The sequence below is a fragment of the Furipterus horrens genome, unplaced genomic scaffold (genome assembly GCF_987537825.1).
Source record: "Furipterus horrens unplaced genomic scaffold, mFurHor1.1.pri manual_scaffold_4, whole genome shotgun sequence".
In the NCBI taxonomy this organism is placed as follows: Eukaryota; Metazoa; Chordata; class Mammalia; order Chiroptera; family Furipteridae; genus Furipterus; species Furipterus horrens.
In genome coordinates this window covers 169,575,660-169,602,155 of record NW_028327174.1, presented here as the reverse complement: position 1 = coordinate 169,602,155, position 26,496 = coordinate 169,575,660, and the positions used below count along the sequence as shown (strand labels likewise).

The following is a 26,496-nucleotide window of genomic DNA, read 5'->3' as shown; positions in this document are numbered from 1 at the left end:
TAACCAGCTAATGAAGGGTAATCAGCTCTAGGTAGGGTGTTGAAAATTCAGAACTAGGCTTAACTTGGGGAGCACCAGACTTACTGAGCTACAAAGTGGGTTTTCTATGGCCATCATGAATTTATGCCTACTTTTTGGTTTTAATATCAAATGAAATAGAATAGTCCAGAAAATTAATAAAGCAACACATTTTTGAGTGACTGCCACATATTTGTACTAGGCTGAGGCTGTAGAGAACACTCAGTATGGTCCTTGCTTTGAAAATTTAAATTGTGCTCAGGAAATATGGCACACTTGTATCAATTAGAATCTTTTTAGTACTTTATTAGTTAGGGTTCCCCAGGGAAACAGAACCATTAGGCTCTGTCTCTATCTCTATCTCCATCTATCTGTCATCTCTCTGTGTACCTACACACAAACATATGTGTGTGTATTTGTTGAATTGTCTCACAATTATGGAGATGAAGAAGTCCCATGACCTTTCTTCTGCAAGCTGGAGAAGAAGAAAATCTGGTGATGTTATTCAGTCTGAGTCTGGAGGTTATGGTGTAAGTCTGAATCCAGAGGCCGAAGAATTGGGATGCTGATGGTGTAAGTCCTGGTCTGAGTTCAAATTCCCAAGAACCAGGAGCATCAACATCCAAGGGCAGAAGATAGATGTCTCAGCTGAAGAAAAAAAAAAAAACCAAATTGACCCTTTCTCCTTTTGGTTCTATTCAGGCTCTGCATTGGTGATGGTGATCTACTTTACTCAATGTACTGATTCAAATGCTAATATATTCTGGAAACACCCTCACAGACACACCCAGAAATAATGTTTTTAACAGCTATCTGGGGATCCCTTAGCCCAATGAAGTTGGCACATAAAATTAACCATCACAGATTCCAATGAAACTCAGTTCAAATTGGCATAGGTTAAAAATGGGAATTAATTGTCTTATATACCTATAAAGTTTGCGTTTCAGGCTGACTTTGGTAATTACTAGACTTAAGACCAAAATAAGCCACCAAGTCCCAATATTTCTTGGTCTCTCAGGGGCACTGCTGTCTTCCTGTGTTGGCTTTATTTACAGATTCCCTGTGGATTGTTCCTCCAGGGCTCAAGCCTGGTGGATAAAGTCAGGACTTGTTTCCCATCTCTTAAGCCAAAGCCCTGAGATGAACTCTGATAGGGCTGATTAACATGACTTGCCCAAATGAGAACTGGAAGTCCTTGCAGGGGAGCATAAATGGATGTGGGTGATTAGAAAGCTACTAAGGACCACAGTGTGAAGCAGTAAATGGTGAATATTTTGCAAATAATTCAGGTTGGAAATGATTTAAGGGTTGAGGGGGAGGGGATGTTAATATGGTTAGAGTCACAAAGATATACCTCAAAGGATGAATATAAGCTCAGTGAGAGTCTTGCAGGATGCTTTTAAGGCATCTTTTGTGCCTAAACATTTGCTGGAGTGCTCAGTGTGCATGAAGGAATGATCTTTGTGGACAGTAAGCCAATGACACACCCATTGTCCACCGTACAACTTGCCACCTTAAAAGTGCAGTGGAGAAATTTGCTTCCTGGAAATAGCCTCTTAGTGCAGTGTCATTTACTGAGCCCCAAAGTGCCTAGTTGACAAGTTTTTGCTTCATGTTGTTGGGGCAAGTTTCATTTCAGTTTTTGATCTGCTGTTATTTGTTTCCAGCCTTGCCTGAGCTGATGATTTGTTATATCAACAAGCACATTCCCCAAGCCAGTCTTGAAAAGGCAGGGTACAGGAAGCAGGTATCACTGCAGGAGTCAGCTCCTCTGCCAGTGTGGAAGAGACCCCAGGATCCAGCCCTTGGTCTGTGTGGCAGACATTAAACCTTTTGGGAATATTATTTCTGAAGGAAAGACCTCTTATCTTCAGTTAACTTATTTTTATGCTGCCTTTTTATTGACCCACCTCATGATAAAACATTGATAAAAGCATTCATTAGTAAACAGGGCTTCTCTGATTGCATCACAGTGACTCTTATTCTATAAATTGCCACTAGGAAAACTTATATGGATTGTTGTGTTGTCAGACTCGGTTACAAACCATATTTATTTTTTCTGTGGGTGCTCACCAAGAGCATATGTCAATATTGACCTAGGTTCTAGGGTTCCATGTTAGAATCATCTGAAGGCAACAGAATTTGGGTTCTTATGAAACTTTTCAATGCACTGAAATTGTATTTCTGCAAAAAGGTTAAAAGAAAGATAATCAGAAAACACAGGATATATACTTCTTTGGGTTGGAAGGATTGATTAATTGGACTCCCTGAAATAGTATAGGGTTCTAAATATGTGTTCACTGGAAACTTCCTGAGGAAGGCAGATGACAATGGATTTCTCATGTCCTCACATTTTACTACTAGTATAATGAAATCAAGTCCATTGGTCCATTTCACTTCATATTAGTAAAATGGATTATCCCTATTTTGTCTTCTTGGTATGCTGTGTACTTGATAAATCTCAGAGTAGTTCTCAGGAATATCTGAACATCTTTTTTTTTTCTAGAAAGATTTCTCTCCTCCCTGTGTTTTAGGATATATTTTTATTGGAACTATTAAAGCTTTAAGGATATTTTTTCATATGATTAACAACTAAAGGTCTAGTAACTAAATGAAAGCTAAATTTTTATATATTAGAATTCTATTTTTAATCTGAGGGGATTCTCAGCAAATAATTTATTCATTCAACAAATATTTATTGAGAATAGTTACAGGTCAAACACTTTGATTTAATGTTACTTTTATTATTATTAGTGTAAGACATCTTTATGTCTGAATTTAAAGCTTTGTATTTGACAATATTGACTAATTCTCTATTCTCCATGTGAAAATACTATAGAGATATGTATATGGGTATATGTGCTTATGGGGTATATATGCATATGGGTAATATGCATATATAAACACATATACATACACATGAACACAAATTTATAATTAGGAAAAGTCAAGTTCATGTCACTCACTGAAAAAACCCTACCAATCTTAATGTAGGTAGAGGATCTTAGATAAATGTCAAAAATTAATGACTTTATCACCATGTACAAGAACAAAGGAGACCGCAGCAACTGCAACAACTACCAGGGCATCTCTCTCCTCAGCGTCGTCGGCAAAGTATTCGCCCGGGTCGCTCTTGCCCGCCTGCAGACCCTTGCTTCCCGCGTCTACCCAGAGTCCCAGTGTGGCTTCAGAGCTGGCCGATCAACAGTGGACATGATCTTCTCCCTACGCCAGCTGCAGGAGAAGTGTCACGAGCAGCATAAACCACTCTACCTTGCCTTTATCGACCTCACGAAGGCGTTTGATCTGGTCAGTCGAAGCGGACTCTTCAGCTTGCTACGGAAGATTGGCTGTCCACCACATCTGCTTGCTGTGGTCATGTCCTTTCACGACAACATGCACAGCACGGTGTCCTACAACGGCGCAACCTCTGAGGCCTTCCCAGTCAGCAGCGGAGTAAAGCAGGGCTGCGTCCTCGCGCCTACGCTGTTGGGAATCTTCTTCTCCATGCTCCTCCAATACGCCTTTAAGGACTGCAGCGAGGGTGTCTTCATTCACACCAGATCCGATGGCAAGCTCTACAACCTGGCCCGTCTGCGAGCCAAGAACAAAGTCAAAGAGGTGCTCATCCGTGAGATGCTCTTCGCCGACGACGCAGCCTTGACATCACACTCCGAAGAGGGACTCCAGCAGCTAGTCACTTGCCTTTCCCACGCATGCAAGGAGTTCGGACTAGCCATCAGCCTGACGAAGACGAACGTTATGGCTCAAGGCACAGGGACTCCCCCATGCATCACCATCGACGGGTACACCCTGGAGGTTGTCAACGACTTCACTTACCTCGGGTCCACCATCTCGAGCTCTCTGTCAGTCGACTTGGAGGTCAACCGGAGAATCGCCAGGGCAGCCACAGTTATGGCCAAACTGAACCGATGAGAGTGGAACAATTCCAGCCTCACTGAGAAAACCAGACTGCGCATCTACCAAGCCTGCGTACTCAGCACTCTCCTCTATGGCAGCGAGACGTGGACCACCTACGCAAGGCACGAAAGGAAACTCAACAGCTTCCACATGAGGTGCCTGCGACGCGTCCTGCATGTCGCCTGGCAGGATAAGGTCCCCAACACCGAGGTGCTGAAGCGAGCCAATATGAGCAGTTTGCATGCAGTTCTTAGCGAGAGACGCCTCAGGTGGCTCGGCCATGTCAAAAGAATGGATGCAGGCCATATCCCCAAAGACCTCCTCTACGGCGAGCTAGCAGAAGGCAAGAGGATGACAGGGCGCCCAAAACTGCGGTTCAAAGACATCTGCAAAAAGGACATGACACAATGCTCCATCAATCTCAACACATGGGAAGTTCAAGCAGACGACCGCCTAGCCTGGAGGCTCGCGGTCAGGCAAGGTACGTCACGTGCGGAGGCTGCGCGCAATGAGGAGGCGGCCCAGAAAAGATCGAGGCGGAAGCAGCGTCAACAGCAGCAACAACGGCCATCTGCCTTCACCTGTACCAAGTGCGGCAGGGATTGTCACTCCCGAGTTGGACTGCACAGCCATTCTCGGCGGTGCAGATAGACTCTCAAGAAGCTACGCCATCGTCTCTCAAGACAGACGGCTGCCGACGACAAATAGCAAAGGAAAAACAAATGATAAAGATAATTTTTATTTTTTTAATGAGTTACGGTTATTCTATGATCACATTTTGGTTGCTGCTGATTTACATCTATCACACCCAATTGACCTTCTTCAGTCTTCAGATGTTTTTTACTTAATGAATTCAAAGAGAGTTTGTGTAGGAGGGAGTCCTGTGATAAGAGTCTGAATTGGGTTATACTTTGCTGACCACTAACTATTTAACCTTAGCTAGTTAAAAACCTTACTGACAAAGTAAAGGTTCTGTGGTCCTAATGATCCTTCTGAGTTCTAGTGGGCTGTAAAATGCCCTTGGCTTCAGAAAAAATAAGAGTCTGACTTGAGCTTCAGACAGACTTGGTTCAAGCTGTACCACTTACTAGCTCTTTAACCCTGGACAAGCTACTTAAATTCTCAAAGCTGACTTTCCTCCTCTGTATAATGGGGTTAATGATAGCTAACCCTTTGTAACTATGGGCATGTGATTTCATCTCCTTGATTTTTAGTTTTCTTGTTGTAGAAAATGTGATAGTAACAGTATTAACTCGTTGGGTTAGGAGTGTGGGCCAGTTTAAGTTAACAGGGTGAGATTTAGCTATAATGTGAGTGGTTGGGAGATAATCAACTGATTGAAGTAACTGATGAAAGTCAAATGATTGATAGTCAACTGATGAAAGATAGTGACATTAGCTTATTCTCTGTCTCCAACTTAGAAAGTTGAATAAGTAAGAATGATAGAAACTCAAACAAACAGAAAAGATGGTGACAGAAGACAGACTGGACTTGTGCCTCTGGTCTCAGTGTACCTCAAAGAACCCCAAGATGGCCCTGGGAGGCCTAGCTTACTATTTATGGCCATCAAATCTTCCAGTCCCCTGAAGGAATATTGGCTGTGCCGTCTACACAACTTAAAAAGCACTTAGAGGAATGTGGTTCCATTAGAACAGGCATAATGGACCCACTCAGGGCCGTGCTTTGTAAATACATGGCTAATGTCATTCTGACGTGTTTACAGGCCAGGACTCATTTCAAAAGGGTCAAGACCTTTGGGTGAGTCTGCTGGCTCTCAGGAGCCAGGTCTCTTACCTTTCACACCCAGGACTCCATCCTTATTACTTGAACATAAAAATTTTTTTGAAAAGAACCCATTGGCACTAAACAAATTACTGTTTCAAAAGACTGTGGAATGACCTTGGAGGTACACATGTCAGATCAGTACCAGGCAGTTGCCCAGAGGTGAAGAAAAGCCATTATCATACTTTGTAGCTGGTTAATTAAAGGCTATTTTTGTCATCTTCAATTCTAAGAAAGTTCAGAGAGCTATTGTCAAACTTTCACAAGAGAAATTCTTGAAATAATGGGGTGGAAGAAGCTAAGTGATCACAGGCTTTCCCTCTCTCGAGTAAGAGTTAAGCATTTGTCCTTCTCACACCCTCCAAATTTTGCTTGGTGCAGTGTAAATCAAGATTTCAGTACTTTTCTTTGAAGCTTCCTGGAGTCTAAATTACTTGGAGACGATCTTACAGGAGCTTACTGTTGCGATTTATCTGATGCCTTTTTCCATTTTGCAAGGTCACTGGCATCTCTGATGATAGGATGTAATAGGCCTTAATATTATGTGTTAAAAGCTCACGAAAGTATTTCTTAGAATTTCTCTTTTTAAATTCTCCCTTTCAAATATTGTGTTAAAAACCTATGAAAATATATCTTAGAACCCCTTCCTTTATGTTCTAGAGGCAAATTATTTCATTTTTGAAATATATCAGTATCTCCTAACTCAGAGCAATTTTGAATCGATACCCAATATTTTAAAACTAGCAGACTTCTAAAAGATCATTTTATGGGCTGGTATTGGTACCTTTTTTTGGCACTTATTGCAAGGTCAAAATAATTTGATTATAATAAAAAAATTATGTAATTAAAAATTCCATGGCAGGAAAATATCAGCTCAAGTCAGTGATGTCTAAAGCTTAGAGTACCTACTAACTTCACCTCGCTCCTCTCTTAACTCCCCACATAATAACACTGGTTCTCCTTAGTATGTTGTCCTTACCCTTTGCTTTTCTTTACATTGAAAGAAAATTAGACTTATGTACTTCCAAGTAAACAATTGACTTAATTTTCAAGTCAGATGATACTATGAATACTTTACATGAAAGATGTTTATACTGAGTTTCTAAATAGTCAGTATTCTATCTTATTGCAAAACTGACAAATGAAAATAACCCATGACCTTCAAGTTTAAGATTCCAGAAATGAAACAAACTCTACCAGTCAAACGTTTGGGGTTCCCCAATGGAGTGTGTCAAAAAGGAGGGATCAAGCTCATGAAGAGGAGACTGGAAGGAGTTGGCAACCATGAGAAGAACAAAAGAGCTTCTTTAGATTTCTGATTTGTAGCTCTGCCCACTGAGACTTACGACCTTATTATCCCAAATTAGTCACTGGTCCTAGTCCTGGGATCATGGGATTATTTTCCAACAGGAATATGGTAACCTTTCACACCTTATAAGAAATTAGCCTCTATGATCCCAGGACCAACATTAGAACATACTTGCATACTTCTGGATCTTTGTGCATGTTTCCCTCTCTGACTTAAAATCCTGTTTATCCTTTGAACACAAATCCAATGGCATTTCTTCTCCCTAGACCTAGGGATGTTTGATCAACCCTTTCTCTTCTTCCCACTGCATATTGTATCAATCTCTATTGCAGTGCAAGTCACATTGTATCATAATGTAAAATCATGTTTATTTCTATCCATCTAGAATTTGAATCCTAAAGGGCAGGAATCACATTGTGTTCACTAATTTATCTCCAAGGTTTTATGCAAAGCTGGGCAAGTTTTAATAGCATGATAGAAAACCTTTAAAATGGTGAACAGACAACCCCAGATTCTCAGCTCTCTTCTTCCCTCTACCTCTCCTTCTTCTCTTGCTTTCATCCCCCACCCTTCACCCACTCTAGCTCTCTGCTCAAGCCCTCAGGTTCCCATGTCAGAGTGTATGGTATTGTGATACTCTCCCAAGGCAACACAGGAGATTGGGTTTCCCATTTGGAGCACACCATCAATGCTAAATCACATAGTTGTGTGTCTGCTTGCTCCCCACGGCTCCAGGTCAATGTCCTGGATACAGCAAGGATCCTTGTGCATAAAAGTCATTAATCTGGATGTTAACATTTGGTGGGCCTAGGAGTTAGTGGTGACTAAGAAATGCCAGACAGAATGCTGCTGCTTCTGGTGGCTTCAGAAAAGCCCTCTGCTTTAATGACTAACATCATGTTTGTTTTTGTCCTTGATTCCTGAGCATCTCCCCAAAATTTGCAGCATGAAGGCAGCGTCTACTTGGCTACATTTCATGTAATTCACAACTTGCTTCTAAATCTAGACCTGTCCTGTAGAGACCTGAACTGTCCCTTAAAGTTGGCCACCTGGGTTCTTTTCTATATTGGAACACACACATGTCAGCATAAAACTATAGACAATTCCGGAGGGTTTTTTATTTTTTAAACTGATGGAGAAATAACCCATTGTCTGTTTTGGTAGCTAATGTATGACTAATGATAACAAGATTGGAATGTTTAAACTGAGAAGTATTTTAAAATACTTATTGCTTGGATTTGAATTGTACTAGATAACTGTTAATATGCTAGTTGCTTTTTATCCATGTTGGTGTTAAATTAATTTCTATTGTCTGGCTCACAATGTTCCCTCTGCTTAGATGCACCTTATTTTCTACTTTTTTCCTTTCCAACTAATAACATCTCCTTTATCACAGCCTTTTCCCAGCATGGCAAAATTCTATGCATCTTTGACACTCAGATATCACCTTTTCTGATTGCCACAACTAGAACGAAGTGCTCCCTGTTCCATGCTCAAAGCTCAGCTTTTATCAGGCTGCATGTCGCTAGTTGTTTCCTTGTTTATCTTCCTTTATGAGTGACCTTCTTGAAAAGGGGCCTCATGTATTTCTCATTGCTTTCTAAATTACAGACCAGGAACTGAGGAACACTAGGTAATATTTTTTAAGGACTTCCTATGTACCAAGCATTTTGGCATACAGCAAAACTAAAAGTTAGAGACTATTGTTATCCTGATTGTATCATCTTGGTGGTAACTAATTTTCACAAAATCTTACACTTTGTAAAAGGTGGAGTAAAAATTTGAATTTAGTTGGTCTGGTTTCTGACCCCAGGCTTTTCATCACCATTTCTTTTCCACAGAGGAGGGTACAACTGTGTCCCAGCTGATATAGGAAAAGAAAGACCCCCAACTGACTGAGAGGCAAATTCCACTTACAGGAACTTGGGAGTGGATTATGTTACAATCCTTCCTGAGCAGCTCCTAGATGTCTTAAGAAAGTGTGCAGAACCAGAGTACACACAGGTCCTGAGGTCTCTGTGGCCTCCACATAGTTAGAGCTCTAATTACAGATGTCCGCTCCTCCTGCTTGTGGGTTCTAACTTTTATTTTTACATGTATGTGCATTCCCTAGCCAGCTAATTAACTCCTTCCTTTCAAAACATCTTGCATTTGCTGTAAATCTTAGCAGAATCTCTTGCACATAGAAGAGAGTCCCTAAAGGAATGGCTATTTTTATGGATGTGGCTTATACATTTTATTGAAGGATAGCACTCATACATAAAAATGCACAGTTCCTAAGTATATAGCTCAGTACACTTTTGCAAGAACTACCACCCAAGAAGCTTTCCTGATAATGTCTTATAGAAATCACCTCCTCAAACATAATCACTACATACTCTGACTTTTACTACCATAGATTTGCTTTGCTATTTTTTGAACTTTGTACAAATAGAATCATTTAATATGGGCTTTTTGTGTGTGGCTTCTCTCATTTGACATTTTATTTGTGACATCCATCCATGTGGAACTGGGTAAGTATATTTGGATGACTGCATAATATTCCATTGCATCAATGAACCACAATTTATTTATTCTAATGTTGACAGACAAACAGGTTGTTTCCAATTGGGGGTATTATAAATGATGCTATTATGAGCATTTGTATATAACCTTTTTGAGGGTGGGGTGGGGAAGATACCTATGTGTGCATTTCCATTGTGTGCATTTCCATTGTGTATACATTTAAGAGTAGAATTGCTGGTTCACTGGGCAAGAATAATTAAGCTTCTACTAATTAGATACTAGGCAGTTTTCCAAGTAGCTGCACAAATTTACAGTCCCACAACAGTGTATATGAATTCCTGCTGCTTCATATAATTGCCAAAATTTTACATAATTATTTTTGTTCCATTTTAGCAATTCTGATAAATTTGTAATGGTATTTCATTGTTACTTAAATGTGCATTCCACAATTGATTTTTGTATGATGATCTGGTATCCAATCAACTCACTGAGTTCACTTACAGTTCACTTACTGATTCTTATAGTTTGTAGATTCTTTTTTTTTCCTGCATACACAATCATATCATCTGAAAATAATGATAGTTTTATTTCTTCCTTTCAATACCATATGCCTTTTATTTGTTTTTCTTTCTAGAAGTCGCAGTGCAGAGTTGAATGGAAGTGGTGATAGCTGACATCCTTGTCTTGTTCCCAGTTGCAGAAGGAAAGCTTTCGATATTTCACCATGATGTATGATGTGCACTGTGGGCTTTTTTGTACATATTGTACTTTTGTCAAGATTAAGGCAATTTCATTTTATTTCTACTTCCCAATAGTTTGTTTTAAATCATGAATAGGTGTTAATTTTTTTCAAATTGCTTTCTACATCTATGAGATAATCATATGACTTCTCTCCCATTTTTCCTCTTTTTGTTAATGTAGGAATTGCATTGGTTGATTTTTGAATATTAACTAACCTTGCATTCTTGGGAAAAGAAACATTTGAGCATGATGCATTACCCTTTTTTATGCTGGATATACTATTATTTTGTTAAGCATTTTGCATCTATGTTCATGAGAAAAACTGGTCATAATCTTCCTGTCTAATAATAATCTTTTCAGATTTTGGTGTCAACTTTATGCTGACCTCTGTTTCCATTTGCCCTATTTTTCTTCTTGATTAACTTTTTAGCTATATATTATTTTACTGTTATTTAGTGGTTGCCTCAGGAATTACAAAATCCATCCTTGGTTTATTATCTGTTATTTTTCCCAAATAATGTTAGAATCTTCACATAATTTACTCCCCTCTTTTGCATTATTATAGTCATAATAATATGACAATATTTATATTATGTATAAATATTATTACAATTACATTTTAAAACCACACATAATATATGTATATGTAAATATTATATAATGTATACATTGTATATGTATTACATACATATATAATGTTTTGTATATTAAACACATGTTATATATAATATATATAAATAATACATGTATTTATAAATTAAATTAAATTAAATTTATATTATATATATCTTAGCTCCACAAGGCATTATTAGTGTTGATATTACTATTGATATTAATTTTTTTCTAAATTTCTACTTTCTCTCATGTTCTTTATTTCTTTCTGCATTATATTCTTGTTTCTACCTGGAATCATTTTTTCTTCTTCCTGAAGATTTCTCTTTGTTATATCTTTTAATGCAGGTCTATTAGGGATTAATACTTTCAATTTTTGTTTGCCTGAAATATCTTTTATTTTATCCTCATTTTTGAAGGATGTTTTCATTGTGTAGGATGTCTAGATTGGCAGTTAATTTTTGTTAGTGGTTTAAAGGTAGTGTTCTATTATTCTCTGGCTTCCACATTTTTCTACTGACAAATCAACTGACAGTATTAGTCTTACTTCTTTGAAGGTAATGTGTCTTTTTTTCTCTGGCTTCTTTTAAAATTTTCTCTTGACTTTGTTTTTCCTCAGTTTTACACTGATGTGCCTAGTTGTGATTTTATTACATTAACCCTGGGTTGTGATTGTAGCACTTAATGAAACTGTTTGCTATCTTTTACAAGTTTTGGAACATTCTCAACTATTACCTATTCTAATATATTTTCTGTCCCACCCTATCATCCCCTCTGGAACTCAATTACAGATGTGTCAGACCTTTTTAAAGTTCATCATATTTCGCTAATGCTCTTTTCTGTATTTTCCATCTGTTTTGCTCCCTGGGATTCAGCCTGGATATTTTATATCTCCTCATCTCCCCATTCACCAATCTTCTTTGTTGTTTCCAATCTACTCTGAAACTTATCTGTTGAATTCTTAGTTTCAATTATTATAATTTTTTTAGTTCCAGAATCTCTATTTGATGTTCTTCAAAAATATATTACAGTTTTTTGGTAAAATTCTCATATATTCCCTATTTTAAAGATCATATTAATTATACTTATTAAAAAATCTGTGTCTAGATAGCTCCAGTTACTGGATCATATATGAATTTGTCTCTATGTGTTTCTATTCTCTTGTTTCTCTTTTTTGGTATGCCTTGTGGTTTTTTATCAAATGTAAGACATTGTACATAAAAACTGTGGAGACTCAGGTGTTAACTTCTTCTAGAGAGGGCTCATCATACTTTCTGATAGGCAGCTTGAGTTGGACAGATTCCTTTAATCTAATCATACACAGCACTGATCCAAGTTGCAGGTTTGCTAAGGCTCATTTACCTCCTGTTTATCCTTGTTCTTTGGAATGAAAGCCTGGGATGTTTACCATGGTCTCCCTTTTGGGGATTGTTTTTATGTTGTAATTTTTGTCTCATCAGCATATCACATTCTTGAAAACTGATATATTTTCAGCAGTTTTCTGTGTGACTTTTTAGCTTCTTGCTCTGATAAGCTTGAGAATTTATCCTTGTGTCCTCCTCTGTCCAGATTCTTGGTCACTCTAGTACTGCTTACCAGGAAGCTCCAAATTGTAGTTTTTTTCTTTCTACCCTGTGAGATTTCCAAAGCTTCTACTGGCTCCCTTATCTCTTAGCTATTTCCCTCTGCACAGTTTCTTAGATTCTAACTTATTATAAAGAAAAAACTCAGCAAATGTCCTGAGGTCAGCTCACCCCCTACAGTTCCCTTCTCTCTGGACTCCTGCACTCTCAAATCCTGGTTACCTTGGCAGCTCTCCAGTACCTTCAAGTAAATGTTTTAGTATTTTATCTGATTTCCTAGTTAGTTTTGGAACTATTACCATCATAATCGAAAGCAGATGTCAGTAGATTTATGTCTTTTAAAAAGCTTATAACTAGCATATGGATTATACTTTCATGGTGGGCATTGAAACATATTTTAATAAAAAAGATGCTAAGACAGTTGTAAAGACAGGTGGAAAATGGGCTTTTGGAATGGATTTATGAGGTGCATGCTATATCTAATCCAAAGCAAAGAAGATAGCTTAGAGTTTTGAGTAGACAAATAGTACGGGTGTTCTATTCTTTGACCATATAAATGCCTTTAAAATATATCTGTAGAATGAAATAGGTGGGGTTGGAGCAAGGATCAGATTCAAGGATGTTTAGCATAAGCTCATACATTCAGAGATAGGCTCATAGGGAGATGAAGAACAAAAATTCTAATCTAAGCCGTTGACCTTGGAATACATTCAATAGTTATAAGTTGCCAAGAGTAATAATTTTTCTAAATATTACATAGTGTTATACCTTTACTCACATGCTGAAAAACATGTATTAAATGACATCTCTGCTTGGAGATAAGTTATTTTTGCAAAAGACATGGGTTAGGAAGGTTAGAGTATTTTCAGTTTTGAGCCAGGATGGCCCAGTGGGAAAACTCATCCAGTTGTTATTTTATGTTTCAGGAAAGTACTGATCATGCTTTGTATTGTGTAATGGAATGAGAAGTTAATGAGATACATAATGTGTTTTTTCTTTTGTTCACTAACATATTAAAAAGCACTCTGTCTTCTGCAGATCTGCCATCAAAGTTAGTGCTATATGCCATGGGACTGGTATTGGGAGTAACAATTGTATCTTGAACAGTTCTCTCAGAGTCCCACTAACTGCCTTTGCCTCCTTTTCTCTGGAAAAAGAAAGACCAAGAAATCAAAATTCTGTGAGTTTTTTTTTGGCAAGAAAAATTTTGAACACAGGAGGAGTCAAACCACTGCTTTGGGATTGGAGGACCTGAGCAAATGGCATCAGACTCCCTGTGCCCTGGGGCACTTCTGGTGAAGTTGGGCAATAAGGGTGATGTCTGGGGATGTGAGACTTCTGGAAATGGAACCTCTAAGGCAGTGGTTCTCAACCTGTAGATCGCGACCCCTTTGGGGGTCGAACGACCCTTTCACAGGTGTCGTCTAAGACCATTGGAAACACATATATAATTACATACTGTTTTTGTGATTAATCACTATGCTTTAATTATGTTCAATTTGTGACAATGAAAATACATCCTGCATATCAGATATTTACCTTACGATTCATAACAGTAGCAAAATTACAGTTATGAAGTAGCAATGAAAATAATTTTATGGTTGGGGGTCACCACAACATGAGGAACTGTATTAAAGGGTCGCAGCATTAGGAAGGTTGAGAACCACTGTCTAGGGTAAGAGTTTGTGTGTCCTTTGACTTATTTTTAAAGTTTGAATGATAAGCACTAGAAAGTACCACTGGGCATTTAGAAAAACAGAATGCCCTGGAAGATGGAAAAGTCCCCTTCCTGAAAGTCTTTTAAAAAGAATAAGAATTTCATGGACTCCTTCTCTGTCATTCAAACATTCCTTGTTCTGCATCTCTGCACTCTGCCCATGGTTGTCTTCCCACTATAATGCTCTTCCCAGCTCCACTTCTTTGAATCCAACCAGCCTTCAAACCCAATTCAAACCCCCACCTTCTCCAAGAAGCCATTCCAGATGCAGAATTGATGTTCAGGAAGAGAATAGGCTTGAAATGTGGCTCTGGGAATCTTTTCCACAGTACTGATAGCTGGTGCAGGGATGGGTTGATGCATTCCTCAAGAGAGAGGGCAGAGAGCTCACACTTTGAGGGGATTTGCACATTTAGGAGGCAGGAGCAGGATGAGAGAGGTCTGTGGAGACAAGGAAAATCTGCAACCTGTGGAGAAATGAGCTCTAGCAGGGTCAGCAGTGTCGGCAAGTCCGGAGAAGTCCAGAGGGTCAGAGGAGTAGCTATTAGATTTGGTCAACATGGGGTCACTCAGGCTTTCAAGATATTTGTCCTGTATATTTGTGATAAGAGCTGCCATTGAAAATGAAAAGATTACGCCCTTTCTTGTGCCCTTTTAAGGTTGATGCAGTGCCTTAGGAGGCTAACACAGAAGGGTAAAGTAAGTCTCCATAAAACCCAGAGAGGAGATGGTAAAACTCCTCTTTGGATCCTGTCTGGAGTCACAGCTGAAAAAAAAAAAAATTAAAAGATTAAAACTTGCTTTGTTGTATGCTGTTATAGTCATTATCATAATTATTATAGTTACAGAGAACATTCTACATCATTTTCTTCTACCCTCATGATTTCTTTTGTTCAGAGAGAATTTCTCTGCTTCCAAGAGGATTTTGGATAAACATTTCTCTGCTTTCTTCTCTGTCTTCTTCATTAGTTCCTCTAAAAACTTCACACATGGGAGGTTGCATTCTTGAAATGTCTTCCTTTTCAATCCAATCGCCATTTTCTTTCATATTAAAAACAAACTCAATCTTTGCTGCTTAAACAAAGTCATATTTGAAGACTGTCAAGCTTCATTAAAACTGAATATTTTTCCAGGTGGTAAATTATGGGCCAATGTAATAGACTGTGTTCAGGGACAGAGTCCAGCCATTTAGGAGGTCCCGAGGGCAGAGAGGTAAAGTTTTATTTATGGGTGTTATATCAAGATAAGGCTTCTCCAGCTGATTCAGAGAAAACAGCTCCCTCTCCTTTGCCACTGGTCCATTAGGATCAAACATGTTTTCAGTTAGCTTTCTCAAAGAAGAAAAAAAAAAAAAGATAAAAAAGACTTATGATTTCTTGAAGAGATGTTTCTTTGCTGCCTCTTCGCTTCATTTTAGGCTCTTTGTTATTAATAGAATTGTGTTGGTTGCAATGAGGGACATTAGCTAGGGTTCATTATATCAAAAGGTCTGTAAAAATTGTCCTTGTTTTGGCCAGCTGAAAATGCGCATCAACTTCATATTAACTTGGATGTGGGATTGACATACCATGAGTAATAATTTTGTGAGGGCATTCTTTTATGATAAAATGATAATTTAAAAATAATAAGAACAGTAACAACACATATCTTTTATTGACTGCTTTCCATGCATTAGGACCTATGCTATGTTCTTTGCATGCAATACCATTTGATTTTCAAAGCAATATTGTGAAGGTGGCAGTCTCAGCCATTTTCAAATGAGAAATTTGAAGCACAGGCAGGTTAAGTAACTTCCTCAAGGTTACAGGAAGGTTGAATTTTGGATCCCAATCTTCCTAATTCTACAGATCAATTTCTCTTAACCAAACTACTCTGCCTCTAATAACATCAGTGATCTATGAATATGTAACATATTAATTCTACCGCATAAATTTCCCATTTAGAAAAATGTAAGTTTGCTTTTGAAAAGTTACAAATATGAGTCATTAAATATGCAAGCTTAAGTGTTCTATTAAGCAATTCTAACTCAGATCTTTCCATGGTTTAATGTGTCAAGTAAAATTACTCAAAACATCTATTTTCAAAAAATTTTTCATGCTGTTCTTTATAACCACATCATTAAGTCTACTCATTTACTTCACTGATGAATTAGGTTATTAATAATGTCACCTATAGTTTTTAATCCACTTTAGAACCTCATAAAAATCAGCACTGATACCATCAGTAATACATATTCATTTGTGCTGGTTAATAGGTTTGAAAAATGAGCTACAGATGGCTTCATGTTTATGGATGTCCACATATATTTTGCAATAGTTAATGAGGATCGGTTTGGATGCTTGAATATGTATCTGACAGGTAGATGAGATGCAGAACAGGTATGAAAATCTCTCTCTCAGTTCCCATATGCTCCCTTATCCCTGTTTCCTTATTGATCACTTAATAAATAGGATCACTCATTTAACTCTGGGCTAAGCATTGTGAGGATCTTTGCTTAAAGGTCAAGTGTTGATTAGATACAGTTCTTACCTTCAAGGGTTTTTTAATAGAGTTAGACATGCAAGAACATTTTGTGAAATAAGTAGCAGTTTGGATCATACCTTAAAGATGAACAATGTTGGAGGAGTTGAAGTTCCAAAAGATCATGGAGGGCTGAGGAGGTCAGGAAAGGGCTCGTAGGCTCAGAAGGTGGGCAGGATTTGGTGATGGAGAGGAGAGATGGTATTCTACCTGCTGAGGGGAAGAGATGGAGCAGGGACCTAGAGGGTGAGAGAGGTGGCTGACAGGTTAGAGGAGACTGGCCCTGCTGTAGCAGACACCATTTAGGCTGTGAGGGCAGATAAACTTGCCTTCATGTGGGGCCGTGATGTGGAGGATATGTAATAGGTCTGCCCAACATAAAACAGGATGGCTAGAGTTAAATAAAGAATGCTCTCTTCCCGTAAGTTGATCTTGGGAATGGAGGGGAGGTCATATGGAAGGAGGAAGAAACATATCATAAATGCAAATACATCGAAATAAATATTTTGTGGGGTTACTGGTGGGGACTTATAATTGATTCATGTAGTCATGTTGGATTCCTTAAGAAGGTTCCATAATATCTTTTATTGAGATCATTTACATTTATTAGTAGAAACAGTATGACAATATTAAAAAAAATTTTTTAAAAGAGAAGTCTGTATTTTCACCACTCTATTGTAAGAGAGAAAAACTAGTCTTATTGTTGTGCATTCTTTTCCAATCTGGATTCACGTAATTGTACTAATAGGGTAATAAAATTTTGTGTTCTGTTCTTCTCACATAACACAATTTTCCATGTTTCCACATAGTGTTTATAATTATGATTTTCAATGAACACATAGTATTTCATTGAGTCACTTTAACAGAGCTTGCTAGAACATTACATTGTTTTCTATTTTTTGTCATTATAGTTGAGACTTCAAAGGACATTGGTTTACATGTGACACATTTTGGCTTCTACTGAATTACTTCCTAAGCACATGTTTCTGGGATGGTCATTACTGTTTCATAGGCTAGGAACAAGTTGTAGCACTTTCTGTATAATATCATGATGCACTCAAAGGCCCATACTGATAGAAGATGGCATCGATGGGAAGCGAGGGTGCCATTGTCACCTTAAATTTGGAGCAGAATAAAAAAGCGCTGTTGTAGGTAGTAAAATATCAGTTCATTCACTGGATAAGTGTGAATTTTATTTCTTTTACAACACTTACTTTCTAGATGAAGTTTCTAAACCTATTTCTTCTTATTTCTTTCCTTATTATTACTCCTAAAAAATAAAGAGGCTTAAGTGTATCAGAAAGAAAAGCAGTTGATATGTGATGGGGCAAGAAAAAAAAAAAAAAGAGACTAAATGGGTCTAATAGAAAGATGAGCAAAAGGAGGAACATGGTATAACTGTACAATTGTAGTTGAGTAGTACAGGTGCCTATTGGAACTCTTTGGTTTCTGGTAGCTGCCAGCCCCATCTCTCCCAAGGGCCTGGGAGTTTCTGGGAGAGTCAGGTCTGAAAATTCCCATTCCACCTTCTCAGCTCTGGGCGCCCCCTGAGGTTTTTGTTTTTCTTCAAGATTCATTCCACCAGGGCCTTCTGACTTTCTTCATGCCTTCCATCTGCAGGTGGTGCTAATGGCCTTGCTCTTGGCCAGCAGGGCATGGAGCTGAGAATCCTTCCAAGGACTGGTTGTGTATCCTGAGGCTTCTTTCCCCTCTCCTGCCCTTGCTTTTGGCCTTTTCTTTGGCAGGTGTTTGACATTGGTCTCTGGGTTTGCCCTCCGATTATCTTAGATCCTCGTGGGTCACAGCTGTGGAGAGGGACTGCACAAACATGGTTTTGATTTTTTTTTTTTTTGCAATGAAGTTTCAAAGAAATTTTTTTGTGCGTGACTACAAGTAGGCCCTTGTCTACATTGGCTGAGAAACATTTAGAAAGGAAATGTGCTGGGGTGGCAAGCTGTCCACTAAAACTTCACACATTTTCTTACTTTAGCTTACATTTGTCAATGTTTTATTAGCAAAAGTGTAAATCTCAAGAAATAAATTTCAAATAATTTTAATCATCATGGAAGAGCAGAAGAAGTATAGGCTATAAAAAAAATTTTTTTTTTTCTTCCTGAGTGGTTTTGAAGGTTCTAAGCAATGGGGGCATTTCCTCTTCCTGGAATTCTTTTTCCCCAGATAGTCACATGACTTTCTCTCACTTCCCCAGAGAAGCCTTCTTCAATCAGTCTTGCTACGACTCTCTCCTCCCTCCCTCACATTCTATTCTTTCATCTATTTTATTTTTCTTTAGAGCAATTATCTGATACTATCGCTTCTAAGGTATGTTTACTCATCTCACTCACTGACCAAAACAAAAGTTTTCAGATGGTCTTGCTAACCTCAACTCCTAAAACAGTGCCTGACATATAGTAGGTGCTCAAACATACTATAGAATGAATAAATAAATAAATGAAACAAAGGTATTGGATTTTCTGACTTTTTAAAAAATGATCACACTTGGAGCAATTCTAGCATTTGGAAGAAACGTCTTGGTTACAACAGAGTGGGGTATGACATGAAGATGGCTTAAGGGACCACAGCATTCTTGATACTAGAAATTCAAATGCATGTCCATCTGCCAATCTCACCTTCTTGTGTGAAGTATAGCAAATTATGGGAGCCTGCATGTGGGAGCATGGTCACATATGTGAGAGCTCTAGTTCCTGGGAATGAAGAATGAGGAGGATGAGGTGTTGACTGTTCAGAATCTGAGAAGAGTCAGGATGCAATTACACTACCAGACTAAGTTTGATAAAATTGGTGTTAGAGGGAATAAGAAGTAGGCATTTCCTGTTTCTTCTCCCTCTATCTTTCCAACAGTCAAGCCATTCTCTTTTCCCAGAAAGTATCTGAGCTGGAAGTGAAAAGTGGAATAACGTGACAATCACCCCTTCTTCGACATATCAGAATGATCTCAGCCCCCTATGGGAGCATAGTGAAGCACAGCACCCCAGGGCCCAGGCGAGAACATTGTAGAGATGAAGCCAGCATTAGGAACGTGCATAGTTGTCCGTGGCTGTTTACCGCCAACACTGCTAATGTGACACCCTTTCTCCCACCCTGAACTACTATGCACCATAGGGCAACAGGTCTGATGGTAACTGGCATTGGCTTCAACCATTAGGTATTAAGAGAGAGGAATGTTGTGAAACCAATTTCACTCATTCCTGGGCCAAGAAATGGGGTCAGGTCTTGAGAGAGACAGAGGCTACGCCTATCTTAGAAATCCTGGATGCCAAGTGGGCTAGACTGCGTGCAAGAATGGGCCTGCTTCTCCGGCTGCCCAGTTTACCTGCCCTTTACAATGAATCGGGCTTTGTAGCTCTTCCCATAAAGAAGTGCAGTCCGTTTCTCTTGAGTACAATAGAAAGGACCATATACCAACCTCAAGTCTAGGTCTCGGAGGCTTTCAAAACAAAATAGTCTCCTTTGGCTCTGTGGCCTGAGATGAGGAGAAGGGCAGATGTGCAAAGATCACCTTCTTTACTTTACCATTATTTCTATTAAATTCAAATAATGGTAGCAGAGAGGAAGTGTATTGATAAGGAAAAAAAACCATTCTGTTTGTTTCCTTTAACATGGTTGGAAATGTGGGTTTGGGTCTCTGTGTTTGGTTGCTATACAATGTATACCCCCAAACTTTCACTTGGAATCCTGCCACTGCCACATGAACAAGCTTGGACTAGCCTGTTGATTGATCTGGGGCATGTGACTCGGTTGCCACTCTCACTCCAGCTATCAGTTAGTTACCAGTTGTGTGGTGAGGTCATCCTAGGCCAGTCAGTCCCCAGATGACCCACCAGGTGATTTCAGGCATCTGAGAAAGCCTGGCCAAGATGGGCAGAGCCTGTCCTAGGTTCTCATACCATGCAGCTGTCCATGCATTTGCAGGCAGAAACAAATGGCTGTTGTTTTAAGTCTCTAAAACAGGATTTGTTACATAGCAGTACATAACTGATGTACCTAGACGTAGGGGGAAGATGGTTACAGTCCAATTTGTCTGAATTTGAGAATCCTCCCCCACTCAGCCAACCAGAGGGGAAAATGACAGTGTGAGTGTCTGTATTGAAATATTCATATAACGAAAGAGCTGGAGCAGCTGGCTTCCAGACACTAGGATGGAATTCCTTATGTGGGAGCATGTCTAAGCTCAGGCTTCAGTCATGAACCTAAAACAACCAGCACTGGCTCTTTGGACACTGCCTCAATTTTGGATCTAACAGAGTTGGAGAGGGCAATGTCCAGGAGTATTGATAATGGAAGCAGGAGGTGTTCTCAAGCTGGGAGTGTTATTTGCATTCCAAACTCTGATACTGGAGACACCAGTTAGGTGAATATAGTGATTATATTGGACTGTTGGTCTTGGCAACTTTTCATCTTAGTTTGGACTCCACCCATGCCCTACCAAAGGCCCTCCAAGTCCCACTCAACCCTAGGTCACGAGTGGCAGGATGTCAATGATATTAGGATGTAGGAGTGATAGATACAATCAAATGGTGTAAGCCTACACTTGGTGGTAATTGATTGTGAAGTCAGAAGAGGAGGAATGGAATAAGGAGCTCCTAAGCTGCAATCACTAAACTCAACTTATAGCCGCCCCCACCCCACAGCCCCTAGCTCTGCTCTCCACTATACTCTTACTTCTGTTTACAACCTGTGTCAAGAATTTCAGAACTTTCCATGGATAAATGGTGGAATTAGGACTTGGATTTCACTTCAAGATAAAGGCTCAGGACTAAAAAGAGTACTCTCCCTGTAGTGAAGTGACTTTCTTATCCAGTTCAAAGGAGATTCTGTATTTGTCCAGGATGATAATTTTAGGAAATTGAAGCATCAGTCAATGCACCTTTCATGTTTCATAGAATGTATTAACTGTAGTGACTGGCTGAATGCTGGAAGACAAAAAAGACCATACCAGGTTTCTGAAGATGGCTGTGTGGGCACTGTGGGGCCATCTGACAATGGTTGTTTACAGCTTTTTTTATTGTTTTTTGGTCATAATGCTGAAGGCTCAGAGCACTTTGCCATGTGTGTAGTTAAAATGTTCTTAATTGACTTGACAGAGATGACGGCGTCCACTCTCAGCTGCTCCCCTTGTTTCTTCCCTTCTCTTTCTGGAAGCTTTGGTCATATCTTATTTCCTCTGTGGTTTGAGTTTCAGATAAGTGTTTTGGAAATATTTCATGGAAAGAATTGCAGTTTCTAATATTTACAATTTAGACTGTAGTTTCTTTTAAAATATTAATGTTTTCTGGGTCAGGTTAAATCATTGCATATTTGCCTCTCTATATTTGCTTTGGTTCTTAGTCAGAAATTTCAAACTTGGCTTTGTAGGATTTGTTTGACTCCAAATATCAAGAGGATAAAAAAATTAATGTAACAGGCATGCCCTTCCCAGGTGAGGGTGCAAATGGCCCCAACCCCAATCCTTCTCTGAGTGCATGGTTTGAATACCCACCTCTAGAAAGAAGTACAGAAATGATGATGCCCTTCAGGCTCCTGCTAGATCCTTGTTCAGTTGGGGATCCATGAGGGTCTGGAGGGAAGAAGCCTGGTCTTCCTTAGTCCTATATTGCCGTGCCTGTCAACTACAATGCAAATCAAATAGCAGAGGTCTCAGTGAGCCATGTCCAAAGTCCTTGACTTCCCAAATGGTCTAGAAGCTTTACCCTTATGGTGAGTGGTCCTTATTAATCATCATCTCTCTCCTGAGAGTTCCTCTGTGGAAGGATTTCTGGTTGAATTGCCTGGAATCTTTGGTTTAAGATCTATCAAACCTCCATTACTTGCTGGTGTGAGGCTGTGGAGATTCAGGCATGACCAGGGCCTCCAAGGAACCTAAGAACATGGAAGAATATCAGCTGTCTGAAGAGCACCATTGGAGAGCCTCTCCTCAGAGAGAGAGCAGAAACTTGTCAATAACATGCAGGCAGTGAAGTCTCTCTAAGGGTGGACATTAAGCTTCTCAGGAAGATGGAGCAGTGCCAGGCATGACTGCACACCATGTCTCAAATCAAAAATTGCTTGGCCATCACTTCTTTTAGTTCTCACATAAAGACACTTCCCAAGGAGCAAGTAGGCATGAGGAGCATTGAGTTAAGGGCAGTTCCAGGATCCAGCCATTGAGACCAATGCTACATCCCACCCCATAGCCAACACCATGTCTTTGGGAGTATCACTCCTCCTCCAAGGTCATTAGGTCATAGCCTCTGCACCTACCTTTCTGTCATAATCTGGATTCCCTCCCAAACAGAACATAACATAAAGAACATGTGTGCAAGTGGTTCGTTTAAGAGAAGATTCTAGGAATATAGGTGTGTTAAGCAGGTAACCAATAAGGACAATTGAGACTCACCCTGACTGAGGACTCTCTGAGAGACTGCAGAGCCCTCTCAGGACTTTTGTGCTGAGGCACAAGGAAACTGGGATACTGGTCCACCAACTAACACCCCTTATTTGTTAAGGGTCATACCAACTCCCTGGTATTTATGGCAAAGCATCCACCTATAGTCAGAGGGCACCCTTAAACAGAGAGTTATAGGGAAATCTTGGCATGTGAGAAAAAAGTATGCAGGTGGATTATGGAAATGGCTGAGACATTGTGGGTGGAGGGTAGAGAATGTCCACTAGTCCTTATAAGGCAGACTATGCTCAGTGTCTCCAGGGTGTGCACTGTCCTTGTCTATTATGTGCAGTGGCTGGCAATTTTTTTTATCAAAGAGAAGAAAATAATGCATGCATGTATATGTTCAATTTCTCTCAGAGAAGTCTACCATGTTCAGAAAAGAACATTGTGACAATAGGCTAAGGACACATACAATGAAAAGCACCAAAGAGTAGGTCCTGTTTTGAGGCACCGAACCTTTTGTATCTCCTCCTCATTTAGCCATTGACTCAGGTTTCAGGAAGTTGGCATCAGGAAGGGGGCTGCAGGGAGTTTACAGTAGCTGGGAGATGGTGCACTGGCAGGTAAAAAGGAACAGGGTGGGTAACCACAGCATCCATGATGCTCCTCTTTCTCATCACAATTCTAGTGCTTAATAGCTATTTAAAATTTTTCTTTGATTGTGGGTTAGCACACTGAAGACACCTCTAATATAATATTGGGGATATGTGACAAGATTTACTATTGTTGTTGTTTTCATGCTCTCCTTTTCTCTCAACATAATTTTGATTAAGCCAAACATGCAAGTCAGAGAGAGGAAACATTTCAGGTAGCTATGTTGCCTGGGGTGGCGCTAATATGTTGACATGCTGCATTGGTATTTCCTTTGCTTTAATGTGTTGTAATAAAATAAAAATGTCTTTGACTTATCCTCAGAGGGTTTCATAATATGTTTCCATGTGAGTGGTTGCTGCTTCACATGAGATGTCACATGGAAAAACTGAATGACCTTTTCAGTATTAACTAGTTAGGGATTTATGGATAGATCCAAACTTTTCAATGGAATAAATCACTGGAGTTTATTTTCTCCTGTTAGGATTCTAACGAGCAGAATCAAATCTTCCTCCAGGAGAATAATCTGTTAGTGGTGAGGGAAGACATTCTTGGGTGATAGGGATTAAAGCAAAGATCTTCATAATGGAAGGAGCTGGTTAGATTTGTAATCCGCCTCAGTCAGAAATGGAATTTATTACGTGCTTCTGCTTGACATTCAGGCTGATACAAATCAAAATGACTGAATTGATTTCCTCTTTAATTTATGAAATTGGAAGAGGGACACCAAACTCTTATTTTCCCACCTCTCAGAGAAATCTTGCCTCAGTTCTCCATGGAGATGCATTTTTGCATCCTGAAGAAAATTCTCTTGACTATAGCATCAGTGTCAGAAGTCTTGCTTGCATTTCTAAAGACAATCACTACTTTTGTTAATTTGCAGAAGAAAAAAGCAAGGTTTATTGTGAAACAAAACATCTAGAAGAAGTCATCTTATGCCTTGGGTTTATAATGGTCATGGGAGGAGTTCTAAGTTTTAGGGAAAAAGGAATTTTCCAGATTGGACCCTTTTAAGTTGGACTTTGAGACACCTTTTCTGAGGTTAGAAATTAAAAAATGAGGCAGTTATAGAGATGCCTAAGTTAACTGTTGGCTGGCAGCTAAGTTGACTTAGTGCTTAGAAATTCCTTACCAATGGCACAACCCCTCCTAATGTCTAAACCAAAGCCTTAGTTACTTCTGTATTTGTTACTTTTGGCATAAAGGGGATGATCTGAGGAGAGGTTTATTTTTTAAATATGCCAATATACCAAGAAAATATTTATTTTGGAAGTCATGTATGTGAAATGCTTGTAAAACTGAAAGTCAGTGTACAAATGAGAAGCATTATTACTGTTATTGGAGACAGACTTGGGAAGTATTTGCTAGGCACAGTTGGCCTTCATGGAACATGAAGAGGTCCTGAAGGGATCATCTGAGTGGTGGTGCTTGCAGAGACCTTGCAACTCTCTGAACATCTGCTCTCACCAGCTGATTTAGAGTTAGGAGTGCACCCCTGGGACAGGAACTAGCTGATTGGGGTACATTCTATAAAGAAGGCTTCCAGATGATCTGCCCATCCAGACAAAGACTCTTGATCACCAAGTTTGGTCATGATAGATGTACTGTTTTTAAAAAGTACACAGTAGTATATAAATATAGCAAAATAAGTAATTGGTAATGGCTGGATGCAACAGTCATTATGCATGCATTTACCTAATCCTCCCTCCCCCATCCCAATGGCTACATCCTAGCTGGGGAAATAAGTGAATGTGTTAGGTTACATGGCAAAGAGGAATTAAGTTTGCAGATCAGCTAATCTTAAAATATGGAGATTATCCAGGGTGTTTAGTGTGGACTCAGTGTCATCACAGGGGTACTTAAAAATAGAAGAGGAAGGTAGGAGGGCAGGTCACCATGATGTCGTATGAGAAGGTCTCAACCCTTCATTAGTAGCTTGAAGATGGAGGAGCCAAGGAATGAGGGTAGCTTCTAGAAGAAGGAAAAAGCAAGGAATAGATTCTTTTCCAGAGCATTCAGCAAAACAATACCTAGGTTGTAGCCAATAAGACCAGGGTTATATTTCTAACCTACAGAACTATAAGATAATAAATTCATGTTGTTTAAGCCACTTAATTTGTGGTAATTTTTTACAGAGGCAATAGAAAGCTAATACTATTGTTTTATTTTAAATGATACCTGAGAGTCCCTGGATTTGGGTCATTTGTACCATGATTTTTTTTGTTGCTACTTAATAATGGCTACAGTTTATTGAGTACTTACCACAGATACAGGCATGCTCCAGGTGCTTCATAAAGAGTAACTTATGTAACCTGCACATCAAGTTGATGATATGAGGGCGATCAATATCCTTATTTTCTAGAGAGAAAAGTTAGACTCAGAGCAGTCAGGTTACATGCCCAAGTACTTACCACTTGTTTTTTGTGTGAAATAGTGATTTAGTACAGTCAGATTTCAACAGCAGGTCGGGTTCTCCTGACTTTTATGCTATGTTGCCACCTTGTTCTGCCATGTGGGAAAGTAAGTCACTGTGTAGATGGGAACGTTTAAGCCTTGAATCACCAGATGTGATGATTCTAAAGTCAGAGCAACTCCCTCTGGGTATGTGGTCCCCAGAGTCAGGGTTTTTAGTAAATCATAGTACTTTTTGAGAAACACAAGTGCTCCCCAGTCTGGATAGAGACTGTTTTGCACCTGAAGATTATAAGAAGAGGTGGGACCAGGAAGTGGGGTGGGATTGGAATTAAGA

The 26,496-nt window shown here is 39.2% G+C and overlaps 1 non-coding gene across 1 annotated transcript; it reads left to right on the top strand.

Annotated features, from left to right (window-relative positions):
- The first annotated feature begins 14,834 nt into the window (after positions 1-14,834).
- Positions 14,835-14,956, top strand: LOC150013257 (small nucleolar RNA SNORA26). Its single transcript, XR_016511043.1, has one exon. It is a non-coding gene; the product is annotated as a small nucleolar RNA SNORA26 (small nucleolar RNA).
- The last annotated feature ends 11,540 nt before the right edge of the window (positions 14,957-26,496 follow it).